At 30.6% G+C, this 21250-nt stretch overlaps 1 protein-coding gene across 1 annotated transcript in view; it reads left to right on the plus strand.

The window, feature by feature from the left end:
* Positions 1 to 21250, plus strand: part of LOC129916565 (uncharacterized) — a 210202-nt gene that overhangs the window by 180107 nt on the left and 8845 nt on the right. The window lies entirely within an intron of this gene.

The raw sequence follows: 21250 nt of genomic DNA on the forward strand, positions 1-21250 counted from the left end.
AACATTGCATGTTGATGATCTCGACTGTTTGCTGTTGCTGCTGTCTGCTGGTTGTGCTTGTGATGAAGCTGGTTTACTTAAAGCAACTTTAGCTAGGAGGAACTAGCCGATTGTTATTCTTTTTTTTTATTTTTTTTTTTGCTAAATGCTTTTTTTAGTTGTTGAGGTGCGGAGTGTAGTACTAAATCTTGGTAGAATCTATGTTTTTGGACTACGATCGTTATTCATCGTTTTGTAGCGCGACTTATGTTTTAAAATATACAATTTTTCATAATAATCATCATAAGACCGAGATTTTTTTTTTGGGGAAGCTAAATTTGGTCATTTTAAAGCAATTTGTTATTGAATGTGAAAATTCGAGTTCGCTGCTCAGCTCTTTTGTTTTGATTTATTTCAATTTTGATGGGTGTTTAAAAATATATTTCCAGCTTTTGCTTGGTTGTTGATTGATGTTTGTGAATAGGTCTTTTAAATATATTTATATTTTTAATATAATAGACATAAATGGAGGTAGGAGGAAGATTTATACAAATGTGTGGCAATTTTTCATTAAAAATGTGTTTATGATTTAATCTGACAAACATTAACTAAAATTAATTTAGGAAATTTTTTAAGGTGTAGGTTGATAAATTATTATATTCAATTTAATAAGAAATAACATAAATGCCTTCCTGTTTGGATATATAATTCCATATTTTTTATTTGTTTTGTATTTTTTCTTCTTTTTTTTTTTTTTTTGTTCAAAGTTACAATCGTAGTTTTTTTTTTTTGTGGTTTGACAATCACTCTTGCCTGTGCCACCACCACCGCAAGCCTGATCATTTTATAACTTTATTGAAGGTGTTTTGGGAAATTAAATATTTATTTTGCTATTAACTTCACGAATAATGTAATTTCATTCGCAAAACCAATGTCATGAAATTGATCTTTAGAGCCTTTTACAATGGATATGTTGTTCATTCAATGAATTTTCATTTTAAGGTTCTTTGAATTTAGAAAAAATAAGACAAAGGATCACTAATATTATGGAATACTCGTAGAGGAGTCGTTTTGGCTTCCGTGATCTTCAGTCATAAGATTTCATGTTAGAACTTTTAAGTTATTGTTTCATAAGAATCAATTCTTTATAGTTTAGAAATAGGTCTTTTAAGAGAGAGTAGGTACCTACATATATTTGAGTTTCTTACTTCATCATACAATTTTTTCTGTATTCACATGGTTATTTATTTATTTATTTATTTATTTTTTTGAAGAACCATTTTGTATCGTTAACAATTTTTGGGACTCAAATAAATTACATGTCATACAACCATTTTTCGGTAAACTCATGTGCATCTGTAATGAAGGTTCATCATTAAATGCAAACAGTGATTTATATTTAAGATTTCAATATTAGCCGTTTTTTCGTAAGAATTATACAAAGTAAAGCAAACATTTTTCATGAAAAAAAGTCTATCTGGTTTTAAAGCTTTTTTATATGGCAGCTCCATAGCATCGAATTTTTCTAAAGCATTTATGGCAACTCATTTTATCTGAAAAAAAGGTGAATTATTTTACAGAAATTTTTTGTTGCTGGACATTGTTAAATTTTTTAATGATTGAACTTGGAAGTCTCACTGCTATTTTGCATACAGTGCCGTTCACTTGAATATCACATCCGTTTGTTTTTGATATACCTACATAACTGGATATAATTCCAGTCTCCTAATACGTAACTGTTCAAAAATTTTCTATTTTGTGTGTCCTTTTATACAGTCTCTCTATGAGCAAGATCATTCATTTATCATTTTTAATTAAATTTTGCAATTTTTTTTTTGGGAATTAAATGTGAAAAAAAGTGATCCTTTTTTGGCTCATTGAATTGAATTGAAAATAACAAATGTTTATTGCAACTGTAAAATATTTGCATTAAAAAAAAACAAAATTTATTGCAACTAAAAATATTTTGCATTAAAAAAAAAATTTGCAACTGAAAAATATTTGCATAAAACTTTTATTGCAAATAAAAATATTTTGCGTTAAAAAAAATTTTCAAAATGTGTGCATTAAATATTTTTTTTAATATTCGTCGAATTTCTTACAATTTTGACTATTTGACCATACATTAGCTATTTCTACTATAATGTTGATTTTTTTTTTTCTTTAATCAATTTTTTTGAAAACGGACCAATGAATGTTTTTCGTAATTTTAATTTAATTTGTCGAATAAAGCAATAAATTAAATCATTTACCCAGGTTTCAAGACATTTATTAGTTCGAAATACATATATTCCTTACCAAAGAATACCATTCATTTATTCCGTGGGAGAGTTCTTATAATTTTTGATTTTTGCAATGTATAATAAGATTGTATCCTGAAGATTTTTCTAACTTAAGCTTCTTTATTTCTCTGTTTAATTCGGCGAAAGTGACATTTTTTGTTCTGAAGAATCCTTCTTGGCATCCAATAGTGTTGTGGACTCGACACTTTCTCTTTTATGGCAATTTCTTATATTAATTCCAATTTGCTTGGACAGAATCAAGAATTTTGTTACAGATCAATTAAGATTATTCACATAATTATTTTGGAACAGTTTGTAGGTCAAGTTTTAATATCAAACTACATAATTACCATTGTATTCAATAACACAGAAAGTCTCATGAATGCATATTCAAATTCAGTATTAACATGAAGGCATAATTTATCAACTTAATTGTTTTTAATCAAAATATAGAAGCCCTTTGTTACGAAGAACAAAAACACTATACAAAATCCCCTAAGGGTACTATTTGAGAGCAATCACCCAATCAATTATTTTGCGATACTAGCACTCCCACTATACTTAAACCGCACAACACAGCTTCCAAAGAATCATTTTTCGTTTGTTGTCTTAACTCCAGAAAAAAAAAAAAAAAAAAAAAAACAATCGAACCTACGATCACATAAACTACGTAATTTCACCTTCAAAACTAAGTACACAAAAAAAAGAATAACAAAAAATCTAACAACAGCTCCTTAACGAAAATTCGTTCATCGTCATCGTCAAATGTATAGTAGTTGAGGGGCGCCCAACATTCACTTTTTCGTCAGTCAATCTTCTCTCCTTGCCAATATACCGCCGTGTATTTACCACTACCATGGTTAACATATACCCAACCATCGTGATTTCGATAGTACGAGTCGAGTGTATACAATTTAATTTAACTTTTTTTATTGTGTATGTCTTCTCGAAACGTACAAGATTCGTGTGTTACAGTTAACTCGTGTAGGGGGTTCTCATTTCGTCACTTTTATACCAGTTTTTTTCAACGAAAAAAAAATATAGACACGAAATATCGATTAAGATTTTGGTCTCAAGCCAAATATTCATCTCAGGTGGGAAAGAGTGTTCCCACTTTTCAATAAAGGGAGTAAAAAATAATACTTTTTACAACTACTTACAAACAATGCCCAATTAGTATTCAAATAGGGGTAAAAATGTGGTAAAATTTGTTTGGATAAGAATTTTCGTATTAAAAAAATCTCCGTTATGTTCAATTAAAAGCAACAAAATTACTAAATTTCTGATTTGTTCTTACAACGTTTTCACTCTGTTAAATTTTATTTGATCTTTTTCGTTTAAACCTTGATCGTGTCACATCATATTAGAATAGATTGTGCCATTTGGCAGAATAGTACTATGAAAAACTCCGATTGTAATAAAGTGGCATCACTAATTATGACAAATGGAGGCACGATCTTAATAAGTTGCAGCATGAACTGCATCGCAACATCGAGTATGATGCGATATGTGTGCTATTTGAGGGTTTAAGCTTTTTTCCCTACCAGATCAAGTCAAGATTCAAAATGTCAATTGAGAGAAGCTTACTTTGTTCGGTGCATAGTTGAATTATATTTTACCAAATTCGAATTGTGAGTTTTGCCGAACGCGTCAGCAATAATAATTATTATTCTTTTCCACGATAAGGAATTGATTCGCATTGGAGTGTACTTATGGGCTTGTCTAGGAGGCCGCTATTCAGTCTCACTCAATGTAGTATAATGATTTGGAGGAGAAAAAGTTCAACGGGATATGACTCAGTCTAGACTCTTGACTTGAGACGTCCACGACAGAGTACGACACAGCTTAACACATGTAACTAACCTATCTAACAATAAGTCGTATGTGAATATAGCGAAACGGGCATTCACATTGGCTTGCTGCAGCAGAGTTTGCAGAAATGATGATGATGATGATGGCTTTAAGGAATAATAATATTATCCGGTTCAATGAATGACATTCATGTGAATTGTTATTGGACTGTTTTTTTTGTAGTTGTTAAGTTTTGTAATTTATTTCTAGAAAATTTAATGTGGAATGAAATCGTCTTTCACTTCATTGGGTTTAATTTGTAAGTATTTTTTTTTTTTTTTTTATTGATTACAAATTGATTTAGATTGCATTTGATGTTTTGAGAGAAATTAGCAAAAGAAAGGGAAGGTATCTGCTGCGAATTGTACTATGAATAGTATAAGAAGTTACACTTTCAAATGCTTAAGATACAAATTCAGTCTCACAATAACACTTCAGAAAATATATGAATGTTAAGGGCGAAACGGAACCATCATTTTCAGTACTAAGACGAAAGATGTGTTCATTCTATGGTCCGGAAAAAATCCCTAAATCTTTAAATAACTTTAATAAAGGAACCCCAAAAAGACTTAATTTTTCAGGTTTGGGTGGTGGTGTTAGCCCTCATAAAATATTTTTGGTGTCGATTTCACAACTCACAAAAAAAGTACAATGTAAAGTCAATACAAATATAACATGCTTCATCATATCGTGGGCGCAACGCCAAAACCACGAATCTGCAAAATTGTAGTTTTGAGAAAACCAGCTTCAAAGTTTTGGAAATTCATGCAATCTTATGGGAACTCGTGCTACGGAAATTGATATTTTAGGCTTTTAGGAAACAGATCGATGATTGGGGTCGAAGCAGTGGATAGAGGGACCGATAACAAGTTAAATGACGCATTAAAGTGAAAATGTCCAAAAATGCAGGGTTTTGGCTTTGTGCCGACGATATTTTACCATTGGTTTTGCTTTATAGCTGTTACGGATTATTTTGAAAGTATATTTAATTTTGCTTTTATCCTCAATTTTTTTTTCAATTCAAATAGGAAATCCTTTTGTTTTAAATCTAAATACCGTGATTTACATAAAATCAAAGCTTAAACATCTTTTTTTCTTAAGGGGGGAAATCCCTCTGAACGACTGGTTTTTCAAGAATTTTTTTTTGGAAAACTGAAAGCATTTTTTTTAAATTTCGAAAAATACATGATATTATTGACATCATGAAGTATTAACACAATTTTTTTGAAGTAATAAAAAAACAAAATGGCGGCTCTACAGCCGTTTAAAGTTGATGCGTTTGCGCCGTGCAATGCCCAGGTCCAGTAAATTATTTATAATCAAAATAGAATTTTTTTTTCCATTAAAATATATTTATACGCATTGCATGAACCTAAATTTAACAAAAAAAAGTGTAAAATAAAAATTAGAGACCAACAAAACGAAAAAACACAATGTTTTTTTATAAACAAATTGTAAAAAAAAAATAATTATTGTTATTGTATAAACTTTATTTTAGGTTCATGCAATGACCAATGAGTTGACGAGTAATTTGCACTTTCAAGTCGATAGCTTCATTAGTTTTTGAGTTACGTTGCACGGCGCGAAAAAAAAAGTGTTTCGAGAAAAATTCGTTTAAAGTTTTCATTTTTGTACTGTGATAGGCTCGGAACGCATGGGTTTCAGGACTATCTGGGGACTTTGAGGCTTCATTTAAGGCTAAGACCACTAAAATGGTTTCTTCGGTTGATAAATGATTTTTTTAGGAAAAAAATTAATAATGAAAAAATAAAAAAATTCCAGAGGGTTTTCCCCCCTTAAATTGTTCAGTTAAAAAAAAGTATATTTCATGTCATTTGAAAAAGTAACCATTACAAATCGAATTAAAAAAAAAATAATAAAAGCTAGAAAATCGTTAGTTTAAAATCATATACATTTTTCAACTTGATTTTACATTGTTTTTTTTATGGCGAAACATTTCCTTCATTTTGGCTTTTTCGTAGGCCCACTTATTATTGAAAGATTTTTGCTAAATGTTCTTCAAAGAATTGGAGCCTTGGGATAGAAATCGTAATTGTACAGGAACATAGCCGTATTAAGGGGAGGGATTACAGGGTTTAACCCCCCCCCCCCCCCCCCCCCCCGAAATTTTTTTTAGAAAATCATATGATGAGAATTTGAACAAATACAACCCTAATACATACTTGTGCATATATATGCCGAACTTGATGGATTGCTTTTATATTTTAGTGATAATTTGAAAATTTCCAATTTTGTCGCGGTTAAGTTTCAAAAAGCTTTGAACAAAATAAAATATATGGAAAAAGTATTTCGTTTTTTTTTTTTTTTAAGAAGTACCTACTGATTTGTATGAAATTTTCAACCCTCAAAGTGGGAACCATAAGACGTACACAAAAATGGATGAATATAAATTTATTGTCTCTTATTTTTTAGAAAGTATACAATTTGTTTTTGCTAAAAGAGCTCACTTTTGAAATAATACGACCTAAGCACATAAACTATGCATTTTTTGTCTTGGGAATGCCATTCTTATAGTTGTATACTAAATAATTTGTTTGGTCAAATTCAGATTACTGACTTGTTAAAGCTTGTGGTAACACAGCAAATTAGGCTGAATATGAACAAGAAACGAGAGTGCAAGAAAATTGTTCCTTCAGCCTAAATATTGGAAACTTTCATTTTTAAACGATATAGGGGAGAGTGGGGCAGTTTTGAACACGGGGCACATTTGATCACTGCATATAAAATTTTAGCATATCAATCTTTTTTACAAGTATTTCGATATTTTAACCCGTCAACACGATATCCATAAATGTCAATGACTTTCCATCGTTATCTCGGCTGACTTTCAGATTTATAGGTGGAAGGTGATTTTTATAGTGGTTTTGCATTATTTCAGTTTTTTAGTTGTAAGAGTTTAAACAAAAATTGGTACGTGATTTCAAAACGCAATACAATTTTTGTTAATGGTTAATGAATTTTAAACTAATTGACGGTGAATTTTTGAATGAATATATTAATGTTAAAAACCACCCCGAGCAATTTGTATCAGACATTTTAAGGACACTTGAATGTGTTTTATTTAATAAATCGTAATGTTTTTATAAAAAAAAATAATAAAACTAGCATTTGTGGCCAAAATTAAAGAAAAAATGGGAATATGTACAACATAATTGAAGATTTAAAAAAATGCCTGAATTCTTCAAGTTCTGCTAGACTTTTCTCTATGAGAATTCAATTATATACCGCTTAAGCGTTATAGAAATTAAAGTTAAGCTACCTACACCAATTAATGCTCCTGGTACATGAAGAACATCCGCTTTGTTAACATTTAGAATTAATATTTAAATCTAAATGCGATTTAGATCGCAAAATAAATCTATTTCACTCTGAGAAGCATAAATGGTATGAATACCATTTTTCTAAGATATATTTTAAATGAATTTTTCTTGGTTTTTTTTTTTTTTTTGAACTTATAAATGTGATAAACTGATAACTATAGTATACATTTTAGTGTTATTTTTTCTGAGTTTTTATTATTTGTTGGTTAATTGGATATGATATAATAATCAATTTGGATGTTTTGTATGTTCTTATTAAAAAACTAATAAAAAGTTAAGTATTATTTATTCATTACAACGAAACTAATACTGCTGTTCAAAAGTTCCCCTTCCATGTTCAAAACTGCCCCATATATGGGGCACTTTTGAACATAAGAGCCTATATTTTTAAAACATCAAAATTCAATATGAATAATTTGTTTAACTAACCAAATGTTCTTTGAAATCGAAGTTCAATATTACTGTTCAATGTTAGTAAACTTTACAGATCAAGAAATCGAACATATTTCGTTCAAGCAGCTTCGAGAGCAAAAAGTGTTCAAATGTGCCCCACTCTCCTCTAATATATTGACGTTTGGGTTGCATTTTTTCTGTAGATACTTATTACGAAAACTGATTATTTTTGTACTTTCTATACCCATCTATTTGAATCTTAACTTAAAAACGTAATAGTAAAAAGCATTTTTGAAATATTTTGCTGAGCTTCGGAACTAGGGGTTAAAAACTCGTTTTTTTTCAAATTCAGACGTGATATACAATTTATTTTACATTGATATTTAATAAAAAATAATTATTTGAGGTGAATTGAGTTAAATATTTAGCCAAGGATATGGACACTATAGAGGTGAAAAGACAAAATTTCAGCTGCTAAAGATTTATCCTGTTCTGGGTGCAGGTATCTTCAGAGAAAACATTTTTCATAATACCTACGTTATACATTTTTCATAAAGCCTAGAACGCAGCTGAAGAGAAACGAAAAATGTTCAAGTCTCCAAAGTCGACAACGAAAATGCTAATGAAAAAAATCATCGAGTATTCTGTCAATGTCAAATAAAAAAAATCCAAATTAATTAAAAATCAAGAAAAAACAACAGTAAATAATTTTTAACATAAGAAATAAATAAATTAAAAGTGAAGAAATACTGCTCTTGGAATCAGGAAAAATGCACAGTACAATGAAAAGTAAATGACAAATGAGTGAAAACTTTCCAATTTTTCCCTAGAATTTTTCGTTATGCTATTTTTGTATGGAAAATTTCGTTTCGCTTCAGCTGCGTTCTAGGCTTTAATGTTCAAAACTTTTAATAAACAGAGAAATTTGAAAAAAAAATAATACATAAATCTCATCAGAGAAAGAAAAGTCGATTTATGATTTATCTGCTGGCTGTTAAAACCATTGATAATATCTAGTGTTTTTTTTTATATGATATTTTACGAAATAGTTTTTGTTTAAGGCTTAGGAAAGCTTTTACAAAATTTTTTTCCTCGCTTACGCTCGCATGTAAAAATATATAAAAAAATTTTGCTCGGTCTGAGCTAACCCCTCCCGAAATGAAATCCTAGCTACGGCTTTGTACAGGAAAACAGATGTAACTCATAGGCAAAGTAGGATTTCTTCTGTATAATATTTGAGCGCGGGTAGAATTTGAAAAACTACTTGAAGGTAGCCCCATAAATCTATAGGTTATTTTAAGCTGATATTCTTGATCTGCTTAGAAACCTAAGGAACAATATTTCAGCAGGTTGATGGGGGGGCTGTTCGTTATCATACTTTGGAAGTATCCAACAAATATCGGAAACGGATGCAGTTATTGGACAATGGTTGCAAAAAAGTTAGCTCCTTTTTTAAACTGTTGTAACAGCGTTATGAAGGATACAAGAAATTGCTAGTAAATTATCTAATATTTTCACGCTGTCAGTCATCGGTTTTCATTCGTTATTCACAATAATTGTGTCTATCCACAGATGATTCCTCGAATAACTAAGTAATAAACAGATTTTTTTAACATTAAAATTAGACTTATCATTAAAATGAAAGCAAAGCGCAGATCTATTTAATATAAGCTACAGCCCAAAGCCTTTTAGTGTCGTTCTTTAAATTTTTGAAGATAAAATCGGTGTTGAGATACGCGGATTTCTTAAAATTTAATGGTCACTGTGGTGTATGAGTAACATGTTTTTTATTGAAAATTTCCAATAGTTGATACCTACAAGTTTTTTTTTACTTTACTAATTTTATACAAAGAGTAGTAAAATATTTAGTTGACAGTGTGACTTAGGTTTTCATTCCAAATTAAGGAACAATGAAAATATCGACGCAAAAGAAGAACATTTAAATGGACAGCAAATTTTGTTGTTTTGTGTGGTTCACACTAGCTTGATCAACATTTTCAACAGTCCCAAATCGATATACTGAATAGTTAAACTTTTATACATTATTAAGCTTAATGATGCAAAGAGGACATTTTTGAACATTGTAATGATACATTACAAACATGCACCAACAACAAAGGAAAAGCAAATTGAAGTAAAACATTGTGTTGGATTTTTTCTGTCTCTTACAGTTCACATCTAGTTATTACAAAAATAAACATAAGACACCGGATAAAATCCATTACAAATCGTGTCGTGCTTGAGTTAGGAAAATACCAATCTTGTTCCACCTAGTGCTTCTCCATTTTTGAAAGAACTAGGTTCCAGGATTGGATTACCAGGTTCTAAAACTAGTGACGTCTGCTATCTCAGACTGTAATTTAAAGTGGACACTGCTACCTCAGTCAAAACTAGAATTAAGTTTATGGATTTGAATTATATAATGTACAGTAGCGAGCAAAAAAAATGCAAACGAAAGAGGTTTAAAGAGTTTTGAACAAGAACTAAGTTACCAAATTTGGCTTATTAAAACTGTTTTATTTTCATTAAACAGAGTCAATTTGTGGAATATTTTACTCCAAAAACCATTATTTGGTCAAAAGTCTACCTTAATATGCTTTTTTAGACGAACAAAAAAACTCTAATGTTTTTATTGTTTGCATTTTTTTTGCTCGCTACTGTATATGAATGTATAAATTGATAAACTCTATGAAATGAAATATTTTAAAACATAAAACATAAATATTGTAAAAAAAACCTAGTGAAGAAAGGAAATAAATAAAGTGAACCTCAAAAGCTAAAGTTTGTTGCTTCTTTAGTTAAACCCTGGATCCGACGAGTATACCCCAGCCTATGACAAAAAGCTCCTCACAAACATACACATCAATTGAGCCAGTTTGGAAAGGTTTATCATCAATATTATTTCGATTTAGAACGTATGTATGGTGAACACTTAGAGTGAACCCAGCTTAGAACTAACAAGAAACACATTCAAATTTGCTAATTTCAAGATATCTTATTAACAATTATAAATTCGTTTAAAATGAAAGCCTTTCTTAACAAAAACTCAAACCAAAATAAATTAACTCAGATTGTTCTTTAATTTACTTTGCATCTTATGTTTTAAACATAAAAATAAGTTGCATTGTTGAATGGGAATAATTCAATTCAAAATGTTATTGTTATCTATTCAAAAATGTTTATGATAATTTTTATTTTTTTTTAATTCAAACAAAACTAACATAACATAAACATTTTTCGTTAATAATTCACTTTTAAAAAGAATTATTACCCCAGAAATCATTCCTCTGAAAGATTAAATAAATTAAAAGTCAAAATGATGTTCTCTGTCAGGTTTTGACTAGGCATCATTACATCACGAGCTCGCTCGCATCAATTTTCGCAAAAATCTCTGCGGCTGATGGTTGTCAAAGATATTAAACACTTTTTTTTGTATTCAATTGAATAGGAGTATTTCCTAATTATTGTATTCTTCTTGTTTTTTTTTTTTTTTTTTTTTTTTTTTTTTTAAAATCAGGTTTCATTATTATAATGGCCAGTTATATGACTCTGGCTGTCCATCCGCAACTTCAAAGTCCAAAAGTACTATAATACTATCAACACGATTATATTTGAAGATGACCATCATCAGTATGTTCACTTAAGCAAAATGAGTGAATTGCAAAAATAAATATTTACTGGCTATATTGTTACAGTGTTTAGCTAAAAATATTGCAAAATCCGTCCGTGTGCCCAGCTGTGCTTGTTTAGTCTTATGATGGTTTCTCTTATATATGTGATTTCGCAAGACGTTTTAAGTTTGTGCGGATTGGAGTTTGAGAACGCTAATTGAGTTGCATTAGATTTTTTCTATGAAAAAAGTATGCTTTGGCGTGGGAATTTTGTAAGTCTGTTCTAAAAATACTCTGGCTTATAAGATGGATGCATTTTTGTATCTTATTGGATTTAGTGAAAGGGTTACTAAGAGTTTACAATTTTTTGTTTAATTTATTCAATTCGTTATGTTTATGATGACAACAAATTGAACCGGAGACTGGAGTCGGAGTGCAAAAAGTGAGAGGAACCTTCTTATAGTTGTACTATTTCGAATGTACATAAGGCTTGTTTTGTGCACATCCAATATATAGAAAAAAAAAGTATTACAGTAGCTCCTTGATAAATTGATCAAAAGTGGGTTAATCTCTTAACATTATCAATATTGGTTACGCCTCGGAAAGGAATTACATAACTTGTAATTTTCAATTTTCAGGAAATTAATTAGTGTAAACCACCGATAGACAATGATAGTGTTGAGCTGTAAGAAACTTTAAAAGCTAAATTCCTTAGACAGGTTATGTATATGTTCAAATAACAAAGAGTTCACTGTTAATTGCAATGAAATTGCACATTCATTAGGAGCCAGTAATTGTTGGATGTTGGTGCGGCAAACGTTTAATTAGTTTAGTGATCCGATCACTGATCAGTGCTAGATTGTGATCCTATAAAAATAAAAATAAAAACCCACGACAATAAGCCAACACACACGATGTGGAATGTGAATTTAAAGCGATTGCTTTAAAGCTTTAACACAATATGTGTATATGAGCATAATAATTTAAAAGTAGAAAAATTGAGTCATCATTTTTGTTTTAATGATGATTGGATACATAGCTCAAGGGATAATATATTTAGATTGATTAGTTCAGCAAGATAAAAAGCAAAATAAAGTTGATTATTTTAGTTGGTGGATAAAGTAAATTACTTTGTTTTGTGTTTGACAAAATATTTTTTTTGCTATATCCAAGATTATTATTAAGCTGTTTTGTTTTCGTTCTCATTGATGTCTTCTATGGATTCTTAAACAGCTTGGCACGAGGTATTTTACCCAAATGAGAAAGAAAAGATGTGGTCTCTCGTGATTTCTAGCCCCGTGTATGAAACATATAATAGCCGGTTTTGTCCGCTGGCTTACACAAAAGATGCCGAGAAAAAAAACATATAATATAATTTCATCACTTGGATTTCGTCTTACATTCGAAATAGGTCATATCAGGTGAAATTCAGATACCCCTTCTATTAAAGCGTAATTGGGTATTCCACAGGGTAGTCACCCAGGACCTCTTCTTTTTATTTTAGCTATTAATGACATACCGTTATGTTTATGTAAGAGCGAAAATATATTTTTTTCAGGTGTTATTAAAACTTACAAGCGTGAATGATCGCATATCCTAGCAAGATGATTATGATAGATTTGTTATTTGGTGTTCAGAGAATGGTTTAAATCTCAACCCTTCTAAATGTCAGACAGTGAACATTTCCAAGAAAAGAACTCCTAGTTTGTGTGATTTGAGTTAACTTAAACTTAAATCTCGATCTCACAGAACTTATAAATCTAATGGGTAGCAAAGTCCACTTTTTCTGTGCTCTTTTCTCAAAAACGACTTATGCCTTATGCCACTTTACGTAAAAGCAGCGGCAATATATTAAGAAAAAATAAACATGTAGCCAAAGTTTATTTGACGTGTGCTTTTATTAGAAACTCGTGATTAAATCGGGGAAATCTTTTATTTTACCTTAGCGATCCGTGATTCTACCACAACGTTTACAGATGTTACGGTCCAACTCGTGATTTTACTAGAAGATTTTGGCGGATCGGTCCTAATTTAACTCTTATAGTCTTGGTGGTTAGTTATGAAACCACCTTTTCAAAATTTTTAATTTTTTTTCCATTCCATCCGCCAGGATTCCTTTTTTAAATATTCCGTTAGTTTGCTTTTCACCTTTTTTTTTGCACATGCATTACTAAAAAAGAAACACTTCGCACTATTTGATAGTGAACATTTTAGAAAATTTCACTTGGTTTTGCCAAAGGGAAAGAGAAGGTATGATCATTAGAAAAAACTCTGTATCGAGAACTGTCAAAACTTAAAAATGGCTACTTAAGTTTTTGACAGCTGCCCATTGAAATTGTTATTGTAAACAAATTTGTCTTGGAAATTGTTGTTGCTTTTGACTTTACCAAATTAAACGTCAAAAACTTATTACTCCATTTTGTAAAATGGCGACTCTAAGGCCGTGTGTGAATTGCGTTAAATAGTTAACACCGTGTTAAATTTTTGACACTATTGAGGTGAATAAAAAATGTTTACGTGTTACAAATTTAATGGGCTCTGGGACCTGGTTAAATTAGGTTAAATTTTTTTTGCAGATGGTTTTGTTTTGATTTCTTTTTTAGTAAAAAGGAGTTTCATGACAAAAAAGAGGCAGAGAAAAATACTAAACAATAAGCCATACAGCTGAAATTTGTTTGTTCACCTCAATATTGTCAAAAATTTTACACGGTGTTAACTATTTAACGCAATTCACACACGGCCTTATGATCATACCTTGTCTTCTTCTACCTTTGCAGTAGTAGGTAGTGTTTTTTAAGCCGCATATTTTCTTATACAAAGTATGCCTACAGTTTTTGATATTACCAACGTTTTTTTCTGAGTGTCCTTGGCCGAATATTCGGTATTCGGCCGAGGAGCGTGGCCGAATATTCGGTATTCGGTATTCGGCCAATTCAATGTTCGCGGCATCTCTAGTTAATACGTAACATTGGTTAGCAAAATTGCACCTTTTTTATGTTTATTGAAATTTATCAACTGTTTTTTTTACTTATTTAGCATCGCTGATTTCAAATCTGCCCTCAGTTTACTTAACAGGTACTTAAAACGTAGAAAAAATCGTTTATTGAGATATTATAACGGGAATATCTCGAAAACGCGAGCTGATAAAAAAAAATTCTGATTTCGAATGCTGAAATCGAATCCGAAAACATTTAGAAAAATATTCTTTTGTTCCTGAAAAAAAAAACACTGTAAGCTATTGTTCTGAAATCAAACTAATGTAGGCTAGGGAAATGATTAAAAAGTACATAGCAAAAAATCGATTATCGAGATTTTATAACTGGAATATCTCGAAAACATGAGCTAATATAGAAAAATTCAGATTTCAGATTCAAATTCAGCACACCCAAAAATTTTTTAAAATATTGTTTTGTTCCTGAAACAAAACACTAGCTTGTCTATTAAAAAATTATGGTTTCGGATTCGATTTCAAAACACCCAAAACCTTAAAAAAAAGTATTATTTTGTTCCTGAAACAAAACTACTGTTAGCTATTGAAATGCTTTAAAAAGTAGCAAAAAAAACGATTGTTGAAATTTTGTACAAAATTTTTGACTTTGGATTCGAGTTCATTCGGAAAAATTCATTAAACAAAACCCTTGGTGCCCAGAGTAAACTGGTATTTTTTTTTTACCTCGATAATTCTTGATTTTTCAGAAGCAAAACATGTTTTTTCATTTCACCCTTTCGGACCCAGCGTTACTCTCATGTAACATATTTTTAAAAATTCGTAAAAAGAATTCCATTAAATATTTTTTTAGGTTTCGATGGCTCAATTGAAAGATAATGATGCCTAGTTACTGAATTATTACAAAAAATTAGTCAAATATCACACCTTTATTTTTTTTATCGAAAAAGGAACTGAATTTCACATTTTTTTCTTTTTTTTTTTTGCAAAAAAAAATTTTTTTATATATGGTCATAATTTTGAAAAAAAGATATAAAAAAGTTAATCCAGAAAGTGTTTTGCTTTTTGGCTTAGAAGAAGTAGCATATATTATTGTTCTATAAAAAGTTATTTTCTCAGTTGTCCAACTTTTTTTGGTGGTCAAAGGCAGTGTATGTTACTTACATGTTACATGAGAGTAACACATTAATTTTGCTATTTATTATTTTGGAAAATAACTTTTTGCTATTCATATTTCTTAGTTGTGATGTTTATGATACGATAATACTGAAAAAAACATTTTTTAATATTGATTTTCATTTGGGTTCGAAAGGGTTAAGGAAATTAGTTTTTTTTACTGGTTTTATTGGGGTTACTTTTGCCAGATTGATCCATGATTTTACCACGGAACAAGTGACAGGAAATTACAGTCATTTTACTGCGCCCATATTCTATATCAAACAATCTTTATCAAACATCAAGTAGAGCACAAAAAAAGAACTTAAAAAAAATTATGATTCTAATTAGCTTTAACTTATTATCCTGCTGCTTTGATACAATTTTCGATACTTAAGAATATTTTTTTCACAACACTCGTCAATCATTTTCATCAACCTTATCGATTTCAAATTCTCTTAAAAAATGATATTCTTGTATATAACCATCAACCACACGATATGTCTGTCCACATACATCTCAATATAATTCATTCAGATCTAATTACCAATATTCCCATGCCAAATGTGATCTCCTTTTACCCCAGATTGTGCTGATTCGCCTCATCAAGCATTCATCAATGATTAGAGAGAACATTGCTGGGATTTTCTGTGTGTGAAGGAATTCGTTTCTTTAAGAAACCATAAATTGTACTTTGTACTTCACAGTACACCAACATTAAAAGCATATAGACGATGACTATGCGTCGTCCGTCCATTCCGTTCATCGACCAACCAACATACAGTCTGTCTACTCATCATCATCATCATCACCATCATGACCAATGCACGCCATCATTATAATGACCTTGTATTTATAATTATAGATTCAGAGCAAAGAAGAGTGTCTTTGCACTCAATATGTGTATGAAATGAATTCGCTTGAAGACCAAGCTACGTCTTCTTTGTTTATTTATGGGATAGCCAAAGTCACCATAAAATAAACCTTCCAGTAGTAGTTTTAATATACCTACTAACCAAAGTAATGTCTTATACCAATCTGACTTTATTAGCAACACAAAGTCCAAAGGAATAAACAAACTTGCAAGAGTATCATCATCATTTCTTTACGCGCGTTTCGAATTTAATTGTAACTAAATGATTTATACGTAGGTACAGTACATACGTGCAACAAAGGAATACTCATGGAATGTAAGGTAGGTAGTGTTTTAAGTGAGTTTGGTTTAATTACAATTATACAGGGTGTTTTACAAACAATGTGTTTAACAACGCAATATTTTAAAGTTTAAATAACTATTTTTAAAGCCCTATATCTCAGAAAGTCTTTAAGCTTCCAAGTCTTCTTGATTAGCTCAGCAAATAATGCGAATTTAAGTTTTTTTTTTTTATTGTAATGATAAAGTTGCAAAAGAACTTGATTTGATATACAGACGTAAAGAGCTTCGTATATAATGAACCTGCCAACCAGATCTGGAAGGACTGGAGCACGCGAACACGCAAAATTACGCATTTATGTATAACTGCAATCCAGAAGATACGATAGATGGGTTTAAAAAGAAAAAAAATTCATTAAATATGCCATAACAAAAGACAGCGGTTTCGTTGTGGGGAACCTACTGAAAGACAAAGTAAAGGTAAACGTTCAGCCTACAAACGACCTCTTACACCAAGCTTCCTCGTCCTATGATTTGTGTTCGGAAAAGAAAGACATTTTTGCCTAAATAGTTAGTTAGCACTCACGGAGAAAAAAGGGCACCTTAAAATAAGATGATGTCCACCTTAAATCCCACCCTCTTAAAAAAATACGATTCCTGCTTCAAAGTGGAATTCCGCTTAAAATAAGTCGAATGCCGATTAAAATAAGTGGAATCGACTTGAATTCGGTTAATTTTAAGATGAACTTCATTTCATTTTAATGTGAATTTTAATGTTAAAATAACCTACAAAAAAGTTTAAAATTAAAGTCAGAATTCAGCTTAAGATGAAGTTTATTATACTTATTTTCAATAGTGAGATAGGCTGATGGTAAAGCACTTGCCTAGTGACCCAACAGTTGAAGGTTTTATCACGAGTGGCTGCTAGATTTTTTTTTTGTATTAAAATGTTTCCACATACTATAAATGAGATGATTTTCCGCTTAAATTAAGTGGATTTCTTTTTAATGTGCGCATTCAAGAAATTTCGAAGATTTCTCAGCAATTTATGACGGAGGTCATTTTGGCAAAAAACCATAGAAAAATCAGCTTAATTTAATGTGAAATCCGCTTGTTATTAAGTGGTATTTTATCTCCGTGAAACCTTCTTAAATTAAGGAAACTATGTATGTTTAAGTATAAAGCTGGAGCTATAAGAGATGAGAGACAAAAATTTTACGAAAATTCGCAGCTCAAAAATATCGAAAAGTTTCGCGGTTAAAACCCAAACAACTGATCAAGGGTTCTAAGACCAGAACGCTCGATCTTGAAAACATTGACCTGTTTAGTGGAACTTAAAAAACTTTAGAGCAACAATACTGACCCTTATACCCTTATTGCGAGTGTCTATAAACTTTCGATGCGTTAAAAGTCGATTGAATCGATAAATATCAGTGCCCATGTTCTGTAACTTTTATCACTGGCGATAAAATATTTGAATGGCTTTAAAATCCATTAAATCTCATCAAAATAAAAGAAATTTTGTTCCAGATCATAATTTTTTAATTCATACATTCTGTATTTGAAAGAAATTTTGCTTTATTTATGGAAGAAAATGGATTTTAGAGATATTGAAAAACGTTTATCGCCAGTGATAAAGTTACAGAACAGGGGCCCTGGTTTGGTATTGTGTATCCCTTTCAACAATATAATTTTTAGTCCAGTGCATTTATAATTTGACCCAGCAGTTTGTACCACCCCCAAATTTTTTGTACTCATTCGATAGAGCATTGGCTGAATATCATTACCCTGATTTTTCGCACTTGCGAAATTCACCTTTTTTCCGCCATCTTGGATTTTAGTTTTTGTTGAATATCTCGATTTCTATATATCCCACATAAAAGTTGTGTATTCGAGAAACGTAGGCAATTAAATTTCGCGTCTTTTATGTTAAGAACACTTTTTCGATATTCTGAATATTAAAAATGTTACAAGCCAAAAAAGTAAAAAAAAATGACAATTTTAAAGTTTTGAGCACTTTTTATCAAAATTATGAAAAAAACCTTCCGAGATAAGATTATTCACCTTAAAATTCTCTACAACTCTCCTATTATTAATAAAGAGGGTAATGATATTCAGCCAATGCTCTATCGAATGAGCAAAAAAAATTTGGGGGTGGTACAAACTGCTGGGTCGCCCATATATGAACATCATAAATGCACTGGACTATTTCTATTGTGAACTTGATTTGAGTCGATCGTAAAATTGTAAACGAAAAAGATCGAACGATAAAACGAAAAATTTTGTTCACAATTGAATTTCGACAAAAGTCATATATCGATAGAGATTCGCAATACCAAAAGTAATTTTCAATGATCGAATATCGACAAAAGTCGTCTATCGATAGACAAACAAACCACACTCGCATTAAGGGCCAATGTCTGTTCTTAAAGTCCGACAGAGAAAACAATGGCACTTATTGCGAGTGTCTATCAACTTTCGATCCGATAAAAGTCGATATAATCGATACATATCTGTTTTAGTATTGTGTTCTCTATCTACAGAGAAATTCGCTAATGTGAATTGTGAACTTGATACCAAAATTGTAAACGAAAATGATCGCACGATAAAACAAAAATATCGTTGAAAATAAAGATTCATAATACCAAAATTCATTTTCGACGATCGACAAATGTCGTCTATCGGTACGGTAGACAAAAGAGAGTCGCAATAACGGCCTATACTCCAGTCAAAGCGTCATTTGACCTTGCGCACAGAGGCACTGTCAGTTTTTATTTCATGGATCGATAGGGGTATATAAAAAAGTCTTAAACCCAATTTCTCACCACCTGATCATTCTTTTTAGCGGAGTTATTCACAAAAATGCATTTTTTGGGATATTTTACTTCTAAGCTAATATCTTTGCTCCAGATTGTCGTAGACCAAAAATTAAACATACATTCTCTTCCTTATAATATTTTCTATTTCATTTAAATTTCTTTAAAATGCAGGACATGAACAGGGCTACAAAATAAGTTAGAAAAATGTCAATCATGATGATATAAGCTTTTTTCGAAATAATTACAAAAATGTGTTTTTTAACAACAAGAATTTGACTTTAAATGGCTGCCATTTTGTATTTACTCATTCAAATACAATGAAATTACATACAACGATAGAAAATATTATAAGGAAGAGAATGTATGTTTATTTTTTGGTCTACGACAATCTGGAGCAAAGATATTAGCTTAGAAGTAAAATATCCCAAAAAAATGCATTTTTGTGAATAACTCCGCTAAAAAGAATGATCAGGTGGTGAGAAATTGGGTTTAAGCCTTTTTAATATACCCCTATCGATCCATGAAATAAAAACTGACAGCGCCTCTGTGCGCAAGGTGAGGCCCTTTTTTCCGACGCTTTGACTGGAGTACTATCATAAATCGTTTGGTAAGGCACGTGCACGTGCATCAAATAACTAACCAAGTATTGGTTTAATTTAGCTACATTATCACAAAGAAGTTTCTCAAATAGTGCACAATCAACAAATAAATGTGAATTAGATGTTAACATCACAAATACACATGAAAACTTTTCACCTACCTACAGTGATGTTAATACAATATAAATAAATCAATTGTCTCATATCAATTGGACAAGTGTGAATAAAAAAATCTTTAATTGCTAATTAGCTCACCAACAAATTTGTACACAGTAACTACCAACTAGCACAATAAACATTGTCAACGAAATAATCCATTTAAACTAGAAATAGAGACCAATATTATTTTTCAAACATTGCGAACTGCTAGAAAGAGCGTGGTCAGGGTGCAAGACTATTACCGTGTCGTTGGTCGTCGTCCAGGGCAACTTGCCAGTGAATCATTGAGGTAGGCCACATAAAGTTATAGTTATTTTAAAGCCTTCATAGAACTTAATAGTTAACATTTAAATTGAATAACCTAACAAACATTTGTACTCGAGTATAATTTATTAATTTATTGTAAACTTTATATCGATGTAAATGTTATGTTTGCAATTTATATTTTCTTCTACATTCTCGTGTATTGTATTCATAGAGTTGATTCATGTTCTATGGATCTTAAAGAGATGGTGTTAAAAGGTCATCGAAATATAGAAGTTCGTAACAGTGTATAGAAATATGTTAAATGATTGTATTGCATATAAAAGGTGTGGGTTGGTGGAGTATTGTTGTGGAAACATGAGCAAAGAGTGAATTTATACGTAATAGAATGTTAACATCTCACTATTTGAGAAACAATGGATTTATTAATGGACAGTTCTAATGAGATGGTTTATTGTAAGAAATAACATCTCAAACATGTTTAGAAATATAAACAAGATACAAGATTTCATTGAAGAAAAAAATACTAATCATACTGACGAATTTTTCACCAAGATATAAAATTCCTGCAAAGATAATTTTAGATATTTAAAAACATTCTGCAAATATATGTGGGCTGTTGGTAGAAGAAGATACATTTTTATGGTAGCAGGTCAAAATTCTGGTTTTCAGAATTCTGCTTTTATAACGAAAATTC

This window comes from Episyrphus balteatus, chromosome 3 (genome assembly GCF_945859705.1).
Source record: "Episyrphus balteatus chromosome 3, idEpiBalt1.1, whole genome shotgun sequence".
Classification (NCBI taxonomy): Eukaryota; Metazoa; Arthropoda; class Insecta; order Diptera; family Syrphidae; genus Episyrphus; species Episyrphus balteatus.